This window comes from Camellia sinensis, chromosome 11, assembly GCF_055761805.1.
Source record: "Camellia sinensis isolate YWXY chromosome 11, ASM5576180v1, whole genome shotgun sequence".
Taxonomy (NCBI): domain Eukaryota; kingdom Viridiplantae; phylum Streptophyta; class Magnoliopsida; order Ericales; family Theaceae; genus Camellia; species Camellia sinensis.
The window spans coordinates 76,965,433-76,987,993 of record NC_138971.1 but is presented as its reverse complement, the minus strand read 5'-3'; the positions used below and the strand labels follow the sequence as shown (position 1 = coordinate 76,987,993).

The 22,561-nt window shown below is 32.3% G+C and overlaps 1 pseudogene across 1 annotated transcript; it reads left to right on the top strand.

Annotated features, from left to right (window-relative positions):
- Window positions 1-15,885: 15,885 nt before the first annotated feature.
- Window positions 15,886-17,191, top strand: LOC145802015 (cytosolic sulfotransferase 12 pseudogene; annotated as a pseudogene). The gene has a single exon (XR_014344152.1). The product of XR_014344152.1 is annotated as a cytosolic sulfotransferase 12 pseudogene (transcript).
- Window positions 17,192-22,561: the final 5,370 nt, after the last annotated feature.

The window sequence follows — 22,561 nt, the reverse complement described above, 5'->3', positions numbered from 1 at the left end:
GTTATTTTCTTGGGCAAATTACACAAATAGTCCCTATAGTTTGAGGCTTGTGTCACTTTGATCCCTGACTTTTCAATTATGACATATTTGACCCTGAATTTTGAATCTTGTTCCAAATAAGGACAATTGAATATATAATTAGATTTTTCAAGGGTAAAATTGTCAATTTGATAAATATAAACTAATTTGACAAAAATAAATGTCAAACAAATATTTTTGAATTTAAAAAAAATTATTTCTACCTATTAAAAATAAAATTATGTAAAATTGATAAATCTTTTAGACATTTATTTATTTTTTTTACCAAATTAATTTTTATTATGTATTTGGATGATGATCATGTAAAATTAATTTAAAAAAATTAATCATGTAATTTTTATTAATTTTACATAATTTTATCATTGGTGGATAAAAATAATTTTAAAAAAATTAAAAATATCTTTTTTGAAATTTATTTTTGTCAAATTAGTTTATATTTTATCAAATTGACGATTTTACCCTTAAAAAATCTAATGATATTTTCAATTGTACTTATTTGAAACAAAATTCAAAATTCAAGGTCAAATGTGTCACAATTGAAAAGTCAGGGACCAAAGTGACACAAGTCCCAAACTATAGAGACTATTAGTGTAATTAACCCTATTTTCTTTGTTTGTTTGGTTAGTTTCTTTGGGTTTATTTGTATCTACGGTGATGTAAGATTGATATTTTGATGACATCACATGTTTGTAAATATAAGTTTTAAATTTTCTGTCCTATGTATGTCTACACAGCTCTATGGATGTTGTATGTTTGTATTTTCTTCCGCTAGCCCTTGTATTTGTTTAATTTGTTCAGAGGCCTTTGGTAATCCTAGGATTACTAGCCGGTTATGAAAATAAACCCATAGGGACGGGTTTGGGTCATGATATATCTTCTAGCAACTATTCTTAAGGCTATCATTCCCCTGACTCTTGTATATAGTTGTATTAGCTATACGTATCATACTATTACATCATATGATCTCAGCCTCTTTACCATTCACAATGGAATTGGTACCTTGTTTGTAAGCCATAATCCCCTTCTTAGCATCTATTGTCCAAGGTTTCAAAATATATTGACTTGGAATTGCAGTCAAATTTTTTATACTAAAAACCCTCAATGCATGACAGCAAAGAACTCCTAATGATTCAAACTTCTAACAAGAGCAAGAAATATTGTTAGTGAGATGATCAAAGTGAACAATACGTACCCTTTCACTATTTTCTTCTTCCAACTCAAAGACATCAACTGTATCTTGACAATCAACTTGCTTCCACGCCATTGCAAGACTATTGAGAAATTCATTTTCAAATAATTTAAATATCTTGCAAGTGTAAACCTAAGCTGCATGACCCAAAATACCACTTTTTTTTTTACTGCTTTTTGGGGGGCACCTTGCTTGCATCAAAAATCTTCATCCAACTTTGAAGAACGCATACCTGCCACTAAATTGTCATATTCAATAACAAATTTAGCGAGACTAGTTATTTTACCTGCTATGTTATTCAAAACATTATTTGCACTTTCACTCCTTGAGGAAGCTTTAAATTCAGCGGTGAAGCTATCCTTAGAGAATGCAATGCTCCACTTGTGTCTAATCTTGTACATCATATTAAGCCACCGATGACTCTCCAAACTAAACTTTTGTATCATTTTATCCCATGTCTATTAAAACTCTAGTGTAGAATCACAATATTTTTGGCACTTGTTGAAAAGGTACTTAAACTTTGTGTTAGTATTTAATTCCCCCAAATGAGAAGGAACATTGTTTGAAATATGCCACAAACATAGTCGATGATGTGTATTTGGAAACACTGTCTCAATAGCATTAGACATAGCTTGATATTTGTTCGTAAAAATTGTAACTAGAGAACGATTCCCCATTAATTTTAAAAATGATTTAAACAACTAAATAAATGAATCAATAGTTTTATCCAAAAGGAAAGCACAACCAAACATCACATTTTGCTAATGGTGGTTAGCACCAACAAATGGAGCACAAATCAAATTATACTTATTGGTGCGATAGGTGGTATCGAAAACAACCACATCTCCAAAGCAATCATAATCAACCCTTGATCTCCCATCTGTCCAGAAAAAATTAGTCATGCAATTTTCTTGATCTACTTGAACAGTGAAAAAGAACATAGGATCTTCTGTATGTTTCTACTTAAAATGATTCAATAGGCTTTGAGCACCTCCAGCACTAATCATTGTCATTTTTTGCTTGTTCACATAATTATAACAATCCCTTTTGGTAAAACTCACATTCTTACTGCCTTCAACTTCTTCTCTTAGATATGAATAAGATTTTTTTGTGCTTATACCCTGTATTTACTATAGAATCAATCACACTTGCCTTCGGTTTTAAAATGTGACGAACAAATCTTAGCAAATGTCGCTCTAATTGTAATGGAAGTTCATGATTATGTTCAAGATTGAAGGCAATAACCCTCCAAATTCCATCTTCAACAGTTAAACGAATAAATGTTTTGCAACCAGTTCTAGTCTCCAGCCTATTCAATTTTTTCTCTACACAAGGTCTTCATCTACTTTAAAACCCTCTTTAGAACATAAAAATTCACGTTGCCTTACGTTCTTTGATCCACTATAATATATTGGCTTTCCTTTCCAAATACTAAAGCCCATTCCTAATGCATAATTATTGTATAAAGCATATGCTTCGTCTTCACTACATGCCACCTTATCTAACAATTTACCATCACTATTTTCTTACCTTGCAACAAACATGCAATCACGTTCACTTCTTTCAGCATCATTAGTAGTGTTAATTTTTGCAATAATTCTTGTATTAAATGTTAGAAACTGCAATCATATTTTTATTACAAAAAAAAAATAAAAAATAATGTTAGTACGGTATGCCGTATTTAAGGCCTAAATCATGAGCACTTTTTTCATGTTGGGACAATATGGCCAAGATGTTGCCTTTTACCTTTTACCATTTTGATTGATAAGGATTCATTAATTTATATTGATATTTGAGAAGACAACATAAAAAATTAATAGTTATGATTGGTGGGGAATAATATTGTTATGTGATACTCTCTTAACACTTAATTTTTTTTTTTTTAAATTACACTCAATTGCAAAATTCTTGTAAGCTAGACACAAATAATATTATTGAAAACTAAAAGCATATTAATATAGTAAGTTCTTCCAACCTATCTAAAGTTCTTCTATACTTTTTTTATATTTTAGTCAATTTTTTATTTACTTTTAGATATATCAAGATTAGATACATCTAATATATATATATATATATATATTTAACTAAAATAAAAAAATAACTAAAATAAAAATAAAAATAAAAAATTTACTAAAAACAAACGAAACCCAAACAAAAATACACACATAATTTTGTTTGGATTTTTATTTATTTTTAATAATTTTTTTATACATTTTAGTCAATTTTATTTATTTTTTAAATACATCTAGAATCTATTTTTTTTTTTAAAAAAATTGATTATCATATAAAAAAATTCATTAAAAACAAATAAAAAAATTATTTTAAAAGTAATATTTGAATAATCAAATAAACCAAGCATAAATATCATCATATCAATATAAGCCATCCTAAAACTATCTAAATAATTATCGAAAGTCTTATCACAAAATATGTCACAAATCATAATTATTTTTTTTAAAAAAAATAACAAAATATATCTTCTTTGATTTGAAAATCTTCGGGTGTGTTTGGTTTGTGTTTATAGAGTAGTTTTTAAGATAAAAAGTACGAAAACTTGTTTGATTTGCCTTTTTTCAGAAATGGTTTTGAAAAATTATTTTGGAGAGATAGTTTTAAAAAAAGTGATTAATTTGATGTGTATGAGAGTATGAGTGATTTTGAAAAGTAGAAAACCAAACAAAATTTTGAGATTTTTTTTTTTTGAAATTTTTTTTTTTTGTTTGATTACTCTTAAAAATTTGTTTATAGAGAATTGGGCAAATTACATATACCTCCCTTGAGGTTTAGCTAAATTACAGATACCCCCTGAGATTTCGGAAATTACATCCCGCCCCCTGAGGTTTATATTTCCATAACAATTTGTCCCATGAGGTTTATATTCCATAACAAATTATTCCCTAATTTCTTATGCAAATATAACATTTAAGGAGAAATTTGTAATTTTTCAAATTTCAAGAGATATCTATAATTTAATCAAATCTCGAGAGAATATATATAATTTGCCCTAGAAAATTTTTCCTAAATTTTTTTTTTGAAAAACAAATCAAACAAGGCCTTCATCTTTCATCACTTTGTCATATGTCAGAAAATAACACAGGACTACTGCCTTTCTCATTTTCTTGATTTTTCGGCAATGATGAATTTGCTGAGAGGAGGGTTTAGGGTATGAGTTTTGTTTTATTTATTTTTTTATTAATTTGTGGGGTTAAAATATTTTATCAGAAGATTTCTCTGCCTAACTTCTTTCCCACAATTTTCTTTTCTTTTTTTTTTTTTTTTTTTTTTTTTTTTGAGGTTAACAGACGTCTAGTTTAAGAGTTACTAGGGTGGTTTGAGATGTTTTAAATAAGTATATTTTTTGACTTTTTATAAATTATAAATTGAGTTTAAAATGATGTGATAGAAAAATGATATGATTTAAATAAGATGATGTAATTTAAATAAAATATTAACTTTTTAACTTTTTTAGTACATGATAAACAAGGCCCGAGTTGTTAATGTAACGGACCTACTAACACCACGGTAAAATAGAGTATTTTAAATGGTGCAGAGCACGATGTCAGATAGATGAGTTGGTATTTCTGAATTAGTGAACAATTTTTGGTTTAGAAACAAATGTTTATACAATATATATATATATATATATATAGATATTTTAGTTATTTTGCAAAATCTCGGCTCTGTTTGGTTGTGTTTTATAATCATGATTTTGCACCTTGATTCAAATATCATGTTTGGTTAGAGTTCTCAAAACACATTTTCAAAACTCTATACAAAACACTCTATATGAGGCACGGTTTTCGGAATTTTTTTTTCAAATTTGGCCTAACGGGTCGTCCGGCCGGTTGACTGGAATAGTATTTTTTTTTTTTTTTTTGCAATTGATATATTAATTTTTATATATTCAAAAAAACTATTTTTTGAATTTTTAAAAAAAATTTATGTGCTTTAAATTAATTTTGAGTTGTATGTTTGGTTATAAGTTGTAAATTTTTGTATCAAATATTAAATGTCACATCAACAATTTTCCACTCAATTTAAAATTCTTTTCAAAACTATTTTCAAAAGGAAAATGATAGAGGTCTCAAATTTTCTACCAAATAAATGACCAAATGTCTTACATGGGTGTGGCGCCCACAAAATTGCGGACCCACACCCATGTGAAATATTTGGTCATTTGTTTGGTAGAAAATTTCGTGTACCTAGCATTACCCTTTTCAAAATTCTTCACCAAACAAATTTTTTACACTCAAATCATAATTCCAAACCTCACAAACTCAAAATACAACTCATATTCTCAAATCATAATTACAAAACTCTACAAAACACAACCGATGTCTTTATAGACGTACTATTTTGGTGTCTGAACCTTTAGATAAAGAAAATTTAAAATTAGATTTATTGCCTAAACATCTTGCTAAATAATAAAAATACAATTTATAATAATAATTATTTTCCCAAGGTAGTACTTGTACAACACGTGAATTTGGTTCTGCTGGAGATGTCCACTTGATTAGAGAAATAATTTGAAGTGCCCCATTAAATAATAAAGGGGTAAATTACACTCAGCTTTCTGTGAAGTTTCTGACAATTATAGGGATTTTTTTATAATTTTAATAATTGTAGAAATCATTCTTGCTTTTGAAATTATTATTAAAATCTTTTCACCGTTAATCTTATGTTAATTTATTTAACAGAATATGATGACGTCATGCTAATATCATGTATTATGAGTAAAAAAATTTCTAAATTGACCTTATATATTCAAATAGTAAATTTCACTCACTTTCCCTGAGATTTTACAAAAAATTAATAAAAATATATGCATTATTTTCATAATGCTAAAAAAAATTATTAAATTCTATACAATATTTAAAAAAATTCTAAATTGTTAAGACAAGCATATATATAGTAGAATAATCAAACATTGCCTTATCTAAAAAAAAAAAAAAAAAAAGAGAGAGAGAGAGAGCTAATAAATTGATCACCATTAAACCTTAATACTAGATTTAATACAATCATTTTTTTGAACCTTAGTACTAGATTAAATACAATAATTTTTTTGAAAATTACGAAACAAAGTGTAAAAGATGTTTTTTTTTAAAAAAAAGGCCACCAATTTTATAAATAATTATTTTGAGAAATTAGAGTTTGAATAAAAATTTAAAAATACATATTGATATTTTTTTTGGTTATGAAAAATACATATTTGGAGAAATTATCCCTCTCTTTCGATTTTCTTTATTTTATTTCTTTCATTTTTCTTTCTATTTATTTTCTCATTCATTTTTTCATAGTGTCACTGCAGCAAATAACAACATCATATAATCTTGTTATTATTTTTATTATTATTATTATTATTTGTATTTGTTCTGTTCTCTATATTTTTTCCTCAATTTTTTTCATCATTTCTTCTCTTTCATCAATGTTAGCTAGCATCACCCAATACCATAACAACTTACGGATCCGTTTGGCAAGAGCTAAACGGGGTTTTTTTGGCTATTTTAGGCACAAAAGACAAAATAAGCTATTTTAGCCACAAAAAAAAAAAATATCACATCCAACCCATAATCATTACATTCTTCTCTCACAAAAAATGTCAAAAAAGCCAAAAAGTCAAAAAGCCCTTCCCAAACCAAACTTTTTAACCCAGGCTAAAATAGCCAAAAAAGCCAAAAAGCCAACCCACTTCCCAAACGGAGGCGAAATATGAATTTTTCTTTTGTTTTGTAAACACATTGTGTATTAATTTTTTTTTTAAGAAAAATAAACGTAATAACATTTCATATTTATAAAAAAAAAAATGGCTTATAAAAAATACCAATTGTTATCTCATAAATATATTAAAAAAAATTAGGATTTTATCTTTTCACAATCCTATGTTATTCTCAAATTTTAATTATCATTAAAAAAATAAGTAAATATTTCTCACCATAATAATAAAATTTTTAAAAATAAATATAAAAGTGAAAAAATATCTAATCATGTTACAATAAATTAAAATTAGATGATAGGGAATGAAAGATAAAGAAATTATTTGAGAATAATAAACTATTTAAATTTGTCATTTCTTACATCTAATTAAAATAGATTTTACTTGAAGAAAGAAATTATTTGAAAATAATAAAATACTCAAATAATTTGTTATTTATGACATCTAAAATCTATATATCCATCTTTACTTCTTTCATTTAAATCATTTTTATTAAATTAAATCTCAAAATTAATTCAAATAATAAACATGGATATTCTTTATTAATATCATTAATGGTTGATTTTTTTTTTTTAACTTATAAAAGTTCAAAACTTAAAGTGGGGGAAAAAAATACAAAGTCAAGAAAATACAAAAAATAAACTAAAAAAAAAATTGTAAGAAATAAAACGATAATTTGATATATGGGTAAATTACAATTAAAGGGTATTAAGTGTAAAGGGTATTATGGTCATTTGCACAACCAAGTCAAGGAAATACAACCAAAAAAAATGTGAAAAATAAAATGATAATTTAATATATATGTAAATTACAATTAAAGGGTATTAAGTGTAGAGGGTATTATGGTCCTTTACACAATCAAGTTAACACCGTTTGGCTTAAATTTATAGGAGGGTAGAATCTTGACAATGTTAGGAAAAACAAGGAAGGTTTCTTTAATTATTAAAATTATAGGAGAGGTACTTGTAATTATTAGAAATCTCAAGGGAGATGAGTATAATTTACCCATAATAAAAATACAATTTATAGTTTTTATAATAATAATCAGCTTGTTTAGTTTGGATTTTTAGGATTTACTTTTCAAAAAATTGAAATTTTTTATTTTCTGTATTTTTTTCCTTTTATTGAATTTTTTTAATATTCTAAGCAATTTTTTAAAAAAAAAATTTTTGGTGCACCTAACATAAATACACTTAAAAAATATAATATTTGTAGAAGAAAAAATTAAAACTTCATTAAATACCAAAAATATAATATAAAAAAAAATAGGAGAATTCAATAAAAGTTTCGTATTCTTGTATATTTATTGATTTTTTTAATTTTTTTTTTAAATATTTTACTTTTTAGATGTATCTAAATAAGATGCATCTAAAAATATATATAAAAAAAAATCCTTAAAATTTTATTTTATTTATTTATTTTTTTGTTACAGGAAAATCCTCCCTACAGCGCCCTTTGCAGAGATCACCAGGGTGTTCTGTTAGCTGTTCTGAACGAGGAGCCTACAACTTAAGAACTTGTCCCGACCTTCCAAGGCAAGCTCCGCTTAAGTCAGGACTCGTACAATGGGGGAGTATTGAACCCACACCAAGTGCTGATTAGACAACTTGAGGTCAAACATCCTAACCAACTGTGCTTCACCCAGGAGATTAGCCTAAAGGAAAAGGAATTGAACTCATGACCATGGAGCTTAAACCCCAAGTCTTAACCACAATATTTTAAAAATATTCGTTAAAAATTAAAAAACAAATATGAAAAATGCAAGCTTAACTTTTAAAAATTTAGATTTAGAAAATTGAAACAAAACATACTAAATTATTTTTTCAGGAGCAGTACTAGAGTACAACACGTGAATTTGGTTCTTCGAGGGATGTCTACTTGATTAGAGAAATAATTTCAGGAGAAGTACTGCAGAAATAATTTCAAGAGTAGTACTAGTAACCATTGTTTCAACCGGTTGAGCCGTTGACCGATCGGGATTTCGGTTTGGATATACTTTTCAAATCGTTCGAAACTAAAAGTTAGCCTATTTTGAGAGAACTGAGAAAACCGGTTGACCTAGAGCCGGTTCACCAGGTCGATGAAATTGAATATTTTATTTTATTTTTTTAATTTCTTCTAACTTTTTTTTTATTCTTTCTTTCTTTTCCTTCTTTCTTAATATATATATATATATATATAAGAATATAAAAAAAATTAATTGAAAACTCTCTTTTAAGGATCTTCTCTGGTGAAAAATCCCATTAAAAACTTGAAGTTATTGTGAAAGTCTTTACCTATTTGTAAGAAAAAAATTCTTCCAAAAAACTCAAGAAATCCATGTGGGATTCAATCAAATGTATTTGTGGGAATATTGAAATTTTGATATCCCTCCAAAATTTTTGCTCTTCTTTCAATCAAATTATTTGAATTAAAATCATATAAAAGGAATATTGAATATTTGATTTCCTCTTCCAAAATTAAAATTAATAATATTTTAAAATATATTATTATAATTTTCAGTAAAAAAAATATTAAGAGAAATATTTAAGATAATTTAATATTTTTAATTTTTTTAATTTATATTTTTATTACTTATATTTTTATTTAAATATAATTTTAATATATTTACTGCGTCATGGTTCGATTCCGGTTCAACTCAACAGTTGAATCAGTGATCCGTCCACCCAATTCCTTTTCTAATTCGGTCATCGATCTGATTTTTAAAACATTGACCAGTACATCGTTTTTGTCGAGATCTACACCATCTCTACCATCACCGATAAAGAAAAGAGAAGGGATAGAAGCCAATCTCCACCACTACAACATCGAGATCTCTAAATCTACTCCAAGACCTCTACCACGAACGATGTTCTCCTTTCACTTACTTCTCCACTGCTCCTGCGGCTCGTGTTACATATTCATTCTCAAATCATCATCCTCTTGATCTGCCACCGCCCCCACCTTATCTTCGCCGACCTCACTCCATGCCACCGACCTTTGACTCGCCGAAACTTGTCAAGTTGTCCCAACTCCACTCTAGCACTTCCTCAAATCTCTATGTATGTGTGTGTTTTGTTTCAAAACATAAAAGTCCAAATTTTAATTTGTTTGTGTTTTGCTTTCACGTTGCTACTGATATATATATATATATATATATATATAAAGAAAGACATAGATAGATATATAAGAGGCTGTGATGATATTGATTTATCTTTGGGTTAGATCTCGATCTGTTGATATTCAAATCCCATATGTATATTTTTTTTAAGTTGATTATTGCTGCTGTTGATGATGATTTAGAAGTATATGTAATTGTTGTTGATGATGAACAGGTGGAAAAAAAAAACAGATAAGATCTATGTGTTTTGAATTTAAAAAGATATATATGTTGAATTTTAACAAGTAGGAAATTTGGAATTAGAATTTCAAATAGATAGGAAAAAACAGGACAATAAATTCAACAGATAGAGTTTTAGAATTTTAACAGATAGAAAAAATTAGAACAAGAATTTTAACAAAGATTTGAACAGATAAAAAATCAACAAATAGAATTTAGGGAAAAAAATTAAACAAATAAGAAAATTTGGACAAATAGATTTAAACAAATAAGTAAAAACATTGAACAGATATAATTTTTTTTTTCTTTTTTACAGATAGATATAAATTTGAATAGATAGTCAACGAAAAGTCAATAGACAAATTAAGGGGTAAAATTGAAAACAAAATATTTTTAAAAAAAATGAAAGACTTCTCGCCAAATTATTTCACAAATGGGTAAACTTTTCGCCAACAAAAAATATTTACCAGGTGTAATGATTTACACACCCCTTGATTTGGATTTATCACTAATTTACTTATTACAAAATACAAAGATAATATCAATAAATACAAGAAGTTCAAAAATATCAAAGTAAAATAACTCCATCACAACAATTGCATTTTATTAATATGTAGTAATTATTATCTACTTCGTTCCCTACTATAAACCAAAATTCAACTTGCGGTTTCCAAGGTTGTCTGTTGTAATTCCATTATTTGTGTGTGGGTGATTTTCCGACCACACTGCCCGCTTAATAACCAGCTGGAGAGCACCGGCAGAATAGATGGCACCTGACTGGCCTGCAACAGAAATATAAGAATCCCGCGGTGGTTTCGACCACCCGGGGGCACTCCGACGATCAAGTCAGTATATCTCTCAAAGATAAATCAAGTACTAAACTCACAAGCTTGAGTATCAAAAGTATACCTTAGACCCATGGGGGTGCCTCTCTTTTATAGCCAACATAAACCTAGTCCCAATAGAAGCCTAACTTCTATGGACTCAAGATTACTGCTAATCTTGGACTCCGAGTAAGATTAGGATAAACTCTCTAAGAGTCTTATCTTTACCCAAACTGAAGTCTTCTCCCAATCTAGGACTCTTGTCCATATTTAGGTTGAGTTCTCTCTTTATTCTAGGACTCTTGTCCTTTATCTGCTTATCTCGGATTCCGATATCTTCGGAGATAACCTCAGCCTTGCCGAGATCACCTCGGCGTCATGACCAGGATACGTGGCACCTCGGCTGACACGTCGGTGTCACCTTGCCACGTGTTGGCACTCAAAAAATATATCCCCACAACTGCCCCCTAGGTTCTATTACCTCGGCATTCTGAGGTGATGGAACCTACACTGTTCATTCATCTGTTGATTTCTGCCACTGTTCTTGGCTTGACACACTTGTGCAATCTTTTTGTCTTGATTTCTTGATAGCTTCATCACCATTCTTGATTACGAATTACATTCTTGTTTCTGTTTTCTGTATAGTCTTAGAACCACATCCCTTCTTAAAATTGTTACCGAGATAATGGTAGAGAAGCTCTCCCAGCTGACTGCCAATGCTGAACCACCGTCAACCGTTGAAGTAGATTAGTCCGACGTTCTTACCCTAGTCCCTAGTTCTTAGGGTCTTCATCTTTGTACTTTTGTTTTCTTTGCACTTTTGTTTTCTTTGCATATGCAACCTTTTTTGCTTCTGAAAAATGTCTGTTTGTTGGCCGATGTTAACATTCCTTGCTCCTTGATTATCATTCCTTCTTCCACTGTATTTGATAGCCATGTCGGGTAATTGACTTCTTGGATGGCCCTGGGCTCCAGAAGTCTGTCCACTTCTTCCTCTATTGCTTCGACGTGCATCAACGCCAGTCCTCTTGCTCGTTGGATTATAGGTTTGGCCGACCTGTCGACGTTCAGTTGGTGGCAAGTAACCTCGGGGTCAATGACAGGCATTTCGTAAGGTGTCCAAGCAAACATCTCAATGTTTGCTCTCAAAAAAGCTTCCAATTCTCTTTCTTCTTCTTCGGCTAAGCCTGAGTCGAGAAGAAAGAAGCGTTCTTCATCTCCTTCCTGGACGAGGATTTTCAGTGCCTCTTTACTCTTCTCGGCTGGCTCCTTGCCGACATCATCTAGGACCTCTATGTCCTCGTCTTCAATCTCTGCCTTCCCTGGTTTTCGAATGTTGCAGGTAGTTTTCATTGCTGCCATGGAGCAATTCTTTACCTGCAGTTGGTCTTCTCTGACTTCTTCAATCCCATGTTCTGTGAGGAACCGCAATAGTCGATGCAACGTTGAGGGAACTGCCCCCACTGCATGCAACCATGGCCTTCCCAAGATGATGTTGTAAGGTGAAGGCGTGTCAATCATGACGAATTCTGTTTTGATCTTCTTCTAACTGCTCTTGCATGATTCTATACTTAGAATATTTTGTATGCCTTTCATACTTTGCCTCCTTTGTGCAATCTTCTCGGGGTTACATACCTCGGGTATAATAGCTACAAATTTTTTTTACTTCGACAAGATACTGACCTGCAAACTTTTCATAAATCCTAACAAGTGTGAAACATATACTACTCAATGTTAACTTTGCAAACTTTTTCTCAAGCTTCAACAAGTGTTTAAACGGTGATCTCGGTCTAACCTACTTGTAAATTGCTACAAATTTTAACAAGAATTAACATATACTGTAACAGGGATCAACAAGGATTAACATAACAAGTGTTAAACAGTAATCTATTTGTAAATTGCTATGAATTTCAATAAGTGTTTAAACAACATACTTAGCTTTTTCCTCAAACTGTAAATTGCTGCAAATTTCAACAGATGATCATATGTCGGCTTAACGTTATCTTGTAAATTGTTACAAATTTCAACAAGTGTTAAGCACCTTCTTTGGTTTAACCACCCTGTAGATTGCTTACAAGTGTTTAAGCAAAAACCTCGGTTTTGCTTCAACTCGTAAATTGCTACAAATTTCAACAAGTGAAGATAAGGAACCATCTCGGCTTAACTTCAACTTGTAAATTGCTACAAATTTCAACAAGCGTTAAGCATCATATCGGTTTAACCAACTTGTAAATTGTTACAAATTTCAACAAGTGGTAAACGCATTCTTCTTCTCTCTGCCCCTTGCATGGCTTTCACATGCTCTTTTGTGGACCTTATAAAAGGTCTTCAACCTGACTAACTGCAGTCTGACCTTGTATGTTTTCTTTTTATCTTCTGGGATCTGAGATCTGCTCATTGTGCTCTTCTCTTCTCGGACTCATGTGCTGAGATCTTATCTTTTGGAATCTTGGATCTGCTCACTCAGGTTGAGCTCTTCTTTTCTCGGACCTACTCATCTAGGCCGAGATCATGTCTTCTGGAATCTTTGATCTGCTCACTTAGATTGAGCTCTAGTCTTCTCGGGTCTACTTGTCTAGGCTGAGATCATGTCTTTTCGGATCCAAGATCCAGGATCTGGAATCCGGGATCTACTCACTCAGGATGAGTTCTTCTATACTTGAATGTTATCTCCTTGGGAGCGCTCATGCCCCCTGACTTTGCATCCTCTCTGGAAAGGTCTTCGTTCCTCCGCAGGTATCTATCCTTCTATACTTTGAGGTCATCTTTGTTGTAGTATCCACTTCGATCTGTTGTCTTTGGTGCGTCACCTTCCTGGCCGGCGTCTTTCACTCCGTGACTCTGGTCATGAGTTTTCGTGCTGCTATTGTCCCCTTCAACGTCGAGTTTGATAGATCTCCTATTCCTAGCAGGAGCGTTGTCTCCAGTCTGATCCTTCTGTCCGTCATTGGCCATCTATTCTTCGTTCGATTCCCACGGACGGCGCCAAATTGTGTGGGTTATTTTCTGACCACATTGCCCGCTTAGTAACCAGCTGGAGAGCACCGACTGAATAGATGGCACCTGACTGACCTGCAACAGAAATATAAGAATCCCGCGGTGGTTTCGACCACCCGGGGGCACTCCGACGATCAAGTCAGTATATCTCTCAAAGATAAATCAAGTACTAAACTCACAAGCTTGAGTATCAAAAGCATACCTTAGACCCATGGGGGTGCCTCTCTTTTATAGCCAATATAAATCTAATCCCAATAGAAGCCTAACTTCTATGGACTCAGGATTACTGCTAATCTTGGACTCCCAGTAAGATTAGGATAAACTCTCTAAGAGTCTTATCTTTACCCAAGCTGAAGTCTTCTCCTAATCTAGGACTCTTGTCCATATCTAGGTTGAGTTCCCTCTTTATTCTAGGACTCTTGTCCTTTATCCGTTTATCTCGGATTCCGATATCTTCGAAGATAATCTCGGCCTTGCCGAGATCACCTCGGCATCATGACCAGGACACGTGGCATCTCGGCTGACACGTCGGTGTCACCTTGTCATGTGTTGGTACTCAGAAAATATATCCCCACAATTTGCAATCAAATTCTTCTTATGACAATAGAGTTGAAAGAACTCATTAATTATTGGCAACAATTTCAGGTATCGGTGTTGGGTATTGTTGCTTTCTGTTTGTTTTGATCGTGCTTTTTGGCTTGAGCATCGCTTCGATTCTCATCATCTACTGAGCACAAAAATTGTTCTACAAGATTGGTTGGGGATGAGTTCAAAAACAACTTTTAAGTTGACAGACAATACTAATTTTCCTGTTTGATGATGCTAGAGGGATTATTTACCCTAGACTCTTGTATGACTCTCTACCTAATCTATGAATTTTCCATATTTACCAACAAAAATAATAAAATAATTCGATAGACAATATTCAACTTGTTTATTTTTGGTTTTCCAAAAATACTTTTTAAAAAATTCTATTTTCTTGTTTTTACTGATTTTTTTTTCTAATATTTTAAACAATTTTTGTAATTTTTAGACATACCTAACATAAATACACATAAGAAGTATAATTTTTGTAAAAAAATCTTTTAAAAATTTACTAAATACCAAAACTACAAAAATACAAAAAGAGAGAGAGAGAGAGAGAGAGAGAGAGAGAGAGAGAGAGAGAGAGAGAGAATTTATTATATTTTTCGTATTTATTAATTTTTTAAAATATTTTTTTCACAAATTATTTATTTTTTAGATACATCTAAGTAAGGTACATCTAAAAAAGTAAAAAAAAAAATGTTTAAAATTTTAAAAATATTCACAAAAAACAAAAAAAAAATAAAATAAAATAAAACCACAAAAAATAAAAAAACTCAATTTTTAAAAAACTTAATCAAAAAAACTCAAATCAAACACACAGACTATTTCTTCCCCCCCCCCCAAAAAAAACAAAAAAAAAGAAAGAAGAAGAAAAATCCTTGTAAATTTGCACTATGAATAAATCAATGATTGAAAATTTTAATTAAAGTATGCATGAAAGTAGAATTTTATATTAACATTTTCTTATATTTCTTTAATTTATAGAAAGAAAAAAAAAAGAGTGATTTATTGCAAAAACAAGTTTAAAAAGAGTAAATATACATAGTTTTATCTCAATTTCTAGTGAAACTGTCTCCATGACTTAGTTTTGCCGTCACGATGCTACTATTATCATTGAGCATAGCCTTTACCTTCTTAATTTATATATTTGATTTTATTATTATTTTTATTTCATTAAGGTTGAACAATATATATATATATATATATATATCAAATGCTTGGACATCATAACGAAATGTAAAAGCAATATCTCAAAATTTCTCAACTCCATGCCAACATCCCATGAACTCCCTCTTTCTCCTCCCAATTACTTGCAAGAAGATGATATTACCCAAGAATGCAGGGAATTACTGTCTTCCCTTCCGAAAGAAAAAGGGTGGGTTGCATCACACCTCTATCAATACCAAGGCTTTTGGCACCCATCAAGGCAGTTGCAAGGAGTACTTTCATGTCAACAAGGATTTCAAGCTCAGGACACAGATATCCTTCTTGTCACCACACCCAAATCAGGCACCACTTGGCTCAAGGCAATCCTCTTTGCATTAGTAAACCGAGCACAATATCCTAATGATATTACCAGCCAACAACAACACCCATTACATGCAAACAATCCCCATGATCTTGTCCCCTTCCTGGAACTCAAGCTCTATGCCGATAACCATGTCCCGGACCTTACCTCCTTCACTTCTCCAAGGCTCTTTTCAACCCATTTACCGCCCTTATCCCTTCCTGAATCTATAAAATGTTCAGCATGCAAGCTTGTCTATTTGTGCAGGAACCCAAACGATACTTTTGTTTCACTTTGGCACTTTACAAACAAGTTAAGACCCAAGGACATTGGAACCAATTCACTAGAAGATACATTTGACAGGTTCTGCAGGGGGGTGAGCTTGTATGGACCCTTTTGGGATCATGTGTTGGGTTATTGGAAGGAAAGCTTGGAAAACCCTGGGAAGATACTTTTCTTGAAATATGAGGAGATGAAAGAGAAACCCGATGAACATTTGAGGAGAATAGCTCAGTTCTTGGGCTACCCATTTTCCCCAGAGGAAGAGAAATTAGGGTTGGTGGATGAGATCTTGGGATTGTGTAGCTTTGACACCTTGAGCAAGTTGGAGGTGAACAAGAGTGGAAAGTTGCTGTCCGGAGAGGAGAATAAAACATTCTTCCGGAGGGGTGAGGTCGGAGACTGGAAGAATTTTCTGTCGGCCGAGATGGAAGACCGACTCGATCAGATCAGTGAACAAAAGTTACACAAATTTGGGTTGAAGTTTTAGATCACCTAGGCTAGACCTAGACCTAGGTTTGACATTGTCATTACCTCAAATAATGGTATGTATGTTGCTTCTTTTTGCTTCATGTCAGACTGTTAATTTGATGTATCAGAACGTAGTAGAAACACAATAAGATATTAGTGTTGTTGGATTGTACTGTATCATTATAGTCAAACAATTCTGTTGTTTGAATATGATACCATTGCATTATGCTAAATAATTTATATATGATTGTCAAGTTTCATAAAAGTCTACTATTTTTTATATCCATTCTCGGAAAGGTTGTCAATGCATTGTGATTTTGATAATTATAAATTTGGGGTACTATATTGACATATGTAAGAGCTTTTTTTGATACTGTATCAATTGGATTTGTACTGCAGGGTATTATCAAATTTATCATTGCCAAAACTATCAAAAATGGAGTGGATCCTGTTTTTTTTTTTTTTTTTTTTTTTTCATTAACCTAATTATAACAATAAAAAATCACCACCTTGGGTAACTACTTCTAGATGCCCCAAGAATAGTTATGGGCTCAATTAAGTGGTGAATTAATGGTTAAATATTAAGGTTTTTTACAGGTCAGTCTCATAAAATAGATTTAATTATCATTAAATTATGTAGATCTTTTAAATACACCAATAGCCGATCGACCATCACCATTGCCAATATACAGTCTATCTTCTCCAACTAAGCTTTAAATATTTGATCTACACTGTATCTTCTCTGATCTACATTCCACCGAGCCAATTTATACACTAGCATCAAAGATCCTCTGGAAAAATTTCGATAATCACTTCGGAATTTGAAAAATCTCCCCAAGCAAAGATTTTTTTACTTTTTAATTTGGTTTTGTTTGGGTTTGTTTCTATTTCGACGCAAATCGCGATTATAGCAGAAGGTGAGATCGCGCGACGAGGGCGACTACAATACCTACTCTAGCTACGCTGCCGTCGATCCACCGCCATATCACCCCTAGTTTGGATCTCTCGGTCAAGATCTCACCCTCTTCCTTTCTCTCTCTCTCTCAAATTTGAAGAAGATGAAGAGGACCGCGACATATCTGCTTGAAATACATATATCAATACATACATCAATATATATAAATACACATACTGCAGCGGGTGATCAGTAGTGGAGTAGGCTAGGGTTTGGTTTGGAAAGATAAAAAGGAGAGAGAATACCGAGAAGAGAAAAGAGAGTGTTGTGATGGCGATCGGTGCAGTAGGCTATGGTTCGGTGAGAGAGAGAGAAAGAGAGAGGGGTTTGGTTTAAGAGTCGTGATAGAGGCCTCGAATTCGAGGCCTCGAATTTGGCTTGAATCCCAGCAGCCCCCAAAACGACGTCGTTTTGGGGGTTTTTTTGGTTTTTTTTTTTTTTCTTTTCTTCTTCCTCGTTCGAACAGAACCAGAGGGGAGGGGAAGAAGAGAGAGAGGGGGAGGGGAGGGGAAGAAGAGAGAGAGGAAGGGAGAAGAAAAGGGAACCGTCGGTGGGCCGGACTGGAGGGGACCATAATCACCAGGGGAGGAGGAGGGGGAGGCGGAGGCGAGCCGGAAGCGGAGACGACGGCGGTGCAGCTGCTGCAACGAGCTGGATCGGGCAACGAGCTGGATCGGGCGACGATCGGACGGCTGGCCAGCTCGACGAGCTACGACGGCGAGTCTTCGGCAAATCTAGACCCCCTCCCCTCCTCTTCCTCTCTCTCTTCTTCCCCTCCCCTCTCCTCCCCTCCCCTCTGGTTCTGCGAAGAAGAAGAAAAAAAAAAAAAAAGATTTCGAGGCAAATTCGAGCCTCAAATTCGAGGCCTGAATCATTAATCTTGGTTTAAAAACAAATGCTTACACAATGTATATATATGGATATTTTAGTCATTTCACAAAATGATATCCTAATGGACATACTATTTTACTATATAGACTTTCGAATAAAGAAATTCAGAATTATATTTATTGCCCAAATGTTATATTAAATAATAAAAACACAATTTATAATAAGAATTATTTTTGCAAAAGTAGTACTAGTACAACATGTGAATTTAAATCTGCTGGAGGTGTCGACTTGATTAGAGAAATAATTTGGCCCATCCTATTAAATAATAAAAATAAAATTTATACTTTTTATAATAATAATTATTTTCCGAGGAGTAGTACTAGTACAAGATTAGAGAAATAATTTGGTATTTTGCGGCATTGATACAATTGGACTGTCATGAGTCGGTCTAAAAACTACTGGACTGTCTAAAAACTACGTACTTATATGGTTCGGGGAAAGAATTGAGCCAGAGACAGTTGTGACGCACTTACAATTGCCAAACACGCTGCGACAAAACAATGCTCTTGAACTCCCATTTATTAATCAATAATGTTTGGTGTTTCAAATTTTCATAAGGATTTAAATATCTTAAAATGACATCGTTATGAATAAAATGTTGTCGTTTTAATGCATTCGAATTATTCAAACTACACAAATTCAAGTTATCAAATATTTTTCTTTATTTATTTGTCTTCTTCCGTGCAAATTCCATTTTCCTTCATCTAATAGTATTTTCTCAATAAACTTCCAGAATACCTAAAAGTATGAAAATAAACATAATCACTTTGTTTGGTGTCAGTTTTTAAAATTCACTTTTCATAGAATTTTAAATTTTTGTTTTCCGTGTAATTTTGTTTTCACTGAATTTTTTTGATATTTGAAGTAATTTTTTAATTTTTAGACACACCTAACATAAATACACTTAAAAAATACAATATTTGTGAAAAAACTTTAAAAAATTCACTAAATACCGAAAATATAAAAAAAAAAAATTTAGCACATTTTTCTTATTTTTGTGTATTTAACAATTTTTAAAAATATTTTTTAATAAATATTTTACAATTTAGATACATCTAAGTAAGGTACATTTAAACAAGTAAAAAAATTATTTAAAATTTTAAAAATATTCACTAAATACAAAAAAATACGAAAATGAAAAACTTAATTTTAGAAAATTAAATTCAAAAAATTGAAACCAAACACGCTGAATAAGATAGAATATTATATAAAATTGGCTTAACAAAGTATAAATTAAGGGTATAAAATATGTACTATAATGGACACATCAAGCATGTGGCCTAGATCTACGCCTGAAAAAAGTGAGAAGAATAACTAACTCAATTACTCATCAATTAGGATGACACTGCGATGATAAAGTCAATAATTAATCTCTCAAAGATATAACAACAAAATAATTAGAATACTTACATAAAAACTTGCATTCCCTAAACCTACAAGGGTGCCTACTTTATATAGGGTACCCTGTCTCTCCCAGTGATTATATTCATGTCAACCTCCTATTCTCTTTGGCCCTGTTTGTTTTGGGATATAATGGATGAGAGGGGATTAGGATGGAGGTGGGGTTATTTACTGTTGTGTTTGTTTGTAGAGTTAGGGAAGGGATTAGGATGGAGGAGAGGATATAGATGGAGGTTGGAAGGGAGATTGGGATGGAGGTGGTGAATGTGGTATTAGAAAAATAGTGAGGGGATTAGAAATTTTTTTATTATTTTTATTTTTTATATATTGGGATTTTTTTAAAAAATATTAATGTTTAATTTTATATATATTTTTATTTGTTTTATTATTTTATATAAAAATAATTTAACTATTCCTGTACTAACAACTATCATCAAAACATACACAATTTTACCTAATCCCCTCACTATTAATCCCTTCAGTATGAATTCCCTCCCTTCTACTTAGGAAAACAAACGCACCACTTAGAAATAACTAGACACTTCGGACTCATCTATCTTACTTGGGTTAAGATTAACTTCTTAAAAAAATCTAACTCACCAAACCTAGGAGATAGTGAATCATTTCCACACCTCAACCAATCACATCTTATCATGTGACACCTCGGCTACGTGGCCAAATCAAAATAATGTCTACACTAATAATTCTTTGCATTTTAAAAAAAATAAAGAAAACAAAGGAATTGTATCAAACAAGTGGAAAACAACATTGTCATAGAGGTGGGGGACCTGAGAAAGTTGTGTAATTTTGTAAAGAATCTAAAGATACTTTAAACAAATGAAACGAGTGGTCAATTGCTTGGCAGCACAGATCATTGTCTCAACAGCTTGTAATTTGTACTCTTTTACTCAATTTTGATATATATATATATATATATCGTTTATTCAGATTCCAAAAATATCATGGAAGAATAATATAAATAATTAGTCTAATATAACATAAAAATTAATCACATAATTCGACATAATATTCTTAAGTTGATTGAATTTTTTTTTTTTTTTTTTTTTTTTTTTTTTTTTTTTTTTTGAGCCTTGAGAGTTGCTTGCAAAGATAGAAACTAAGAGAAACCTTTTTGGCTTAAAATGGAGGTTGGAGGCTGGAATCCGGTGCTAAGAAGAAGACGAGTTGCAAATCAAAATGGAGGATCAGTGGATAATGGTGTGGTTACTATCTTCGTGGATGAGATCCCAAACTCTATGACTCCAAAGTGTTTGTTTGCTCTGTTTAATAAGTTTGGTGTAGTTAAGGATGCTTTCATCCCATCCAAAAGACGAAAAGCGACAGGGTCGAGGTTTGGGTTTGTGCGGTATGATTGTAAGGTGGTTGCTGAAATGGCGGTGCAGAAGGCTAATGGATTATGGTGCGATAACAAGGCCCTGAAAGTAAAGAAAGCAGAGTTCAAAAAAGGAGAGGTTAAGCAGCATGTAATGACAAACAGAGGAGATGTTCCGATGATGCAGCGTCCACAGCGGAGTTTCGGACATAGAAGGATGGATGGCATAGGTCGAAGATCTTTTGCAGAAGTAGTCCAGAGTGGTGGTAGTATTGAGAAGATGAAGATGGTTGTAAAGGCATTTGAAGTCGGAAATGGGTGGCTCTATGACAGTGTAATTGTAAAGTTGAAATCATTTCTTGCCTTTGAAGAGTTTAAGAAGGAGGTTGGTAAAAGAGGTCTGGAGGAAATAAGAGTTAGAGAAGGAGGAGGAAGGTTAGCAGTGCTAACTTTCAAATCCCAGCAACACAAAAGGGAGGCCAGATCCAAGCTAGAAGAGTGGATGCTAGAATGGTGTGACTCTATTACAGATTGGGAAAATGGCAAGTATGTTGAACAGGAAAGGTGTGTGTGGCTCATATGTGTGGGTGTCCCATTTAATTTGTGGAGTGTTAATACATTCAGAGACATTGGAAAATTGTGGGGTGAAGTTGTCCAACTTGATGATGATATCACCAATCCAAATTCATTTCAATGGGGGAAGGTACGAGTAATTACTTCCACAATGGAGTTCATCAACATGGTGATACAGGTTGAATGTAATGGAAGCCTATTCCCAGTCAGAGTGTGTGAAGAGATCCCAACAGTAGGAAAGTCGTGCTACTGCAACAGTTCCTGTATGGAAAATGGGGTCACTGGTTCGATGGGCCAACATGAAGTTGATCAACTGTCACAAAATGGTCAGCCAGACAAGGAGGAACATGAAGATGAACACACGAGGAAGGAGGAGCTGAGCAGAAACGTAGAGAGAGCTGTTGCCGAACAGGATATGGTGGACTGCGAAGCAGGGGAAAAAGATGGAGGTAATGAGTGCCTACCTGTATCAGCTGTAAAAG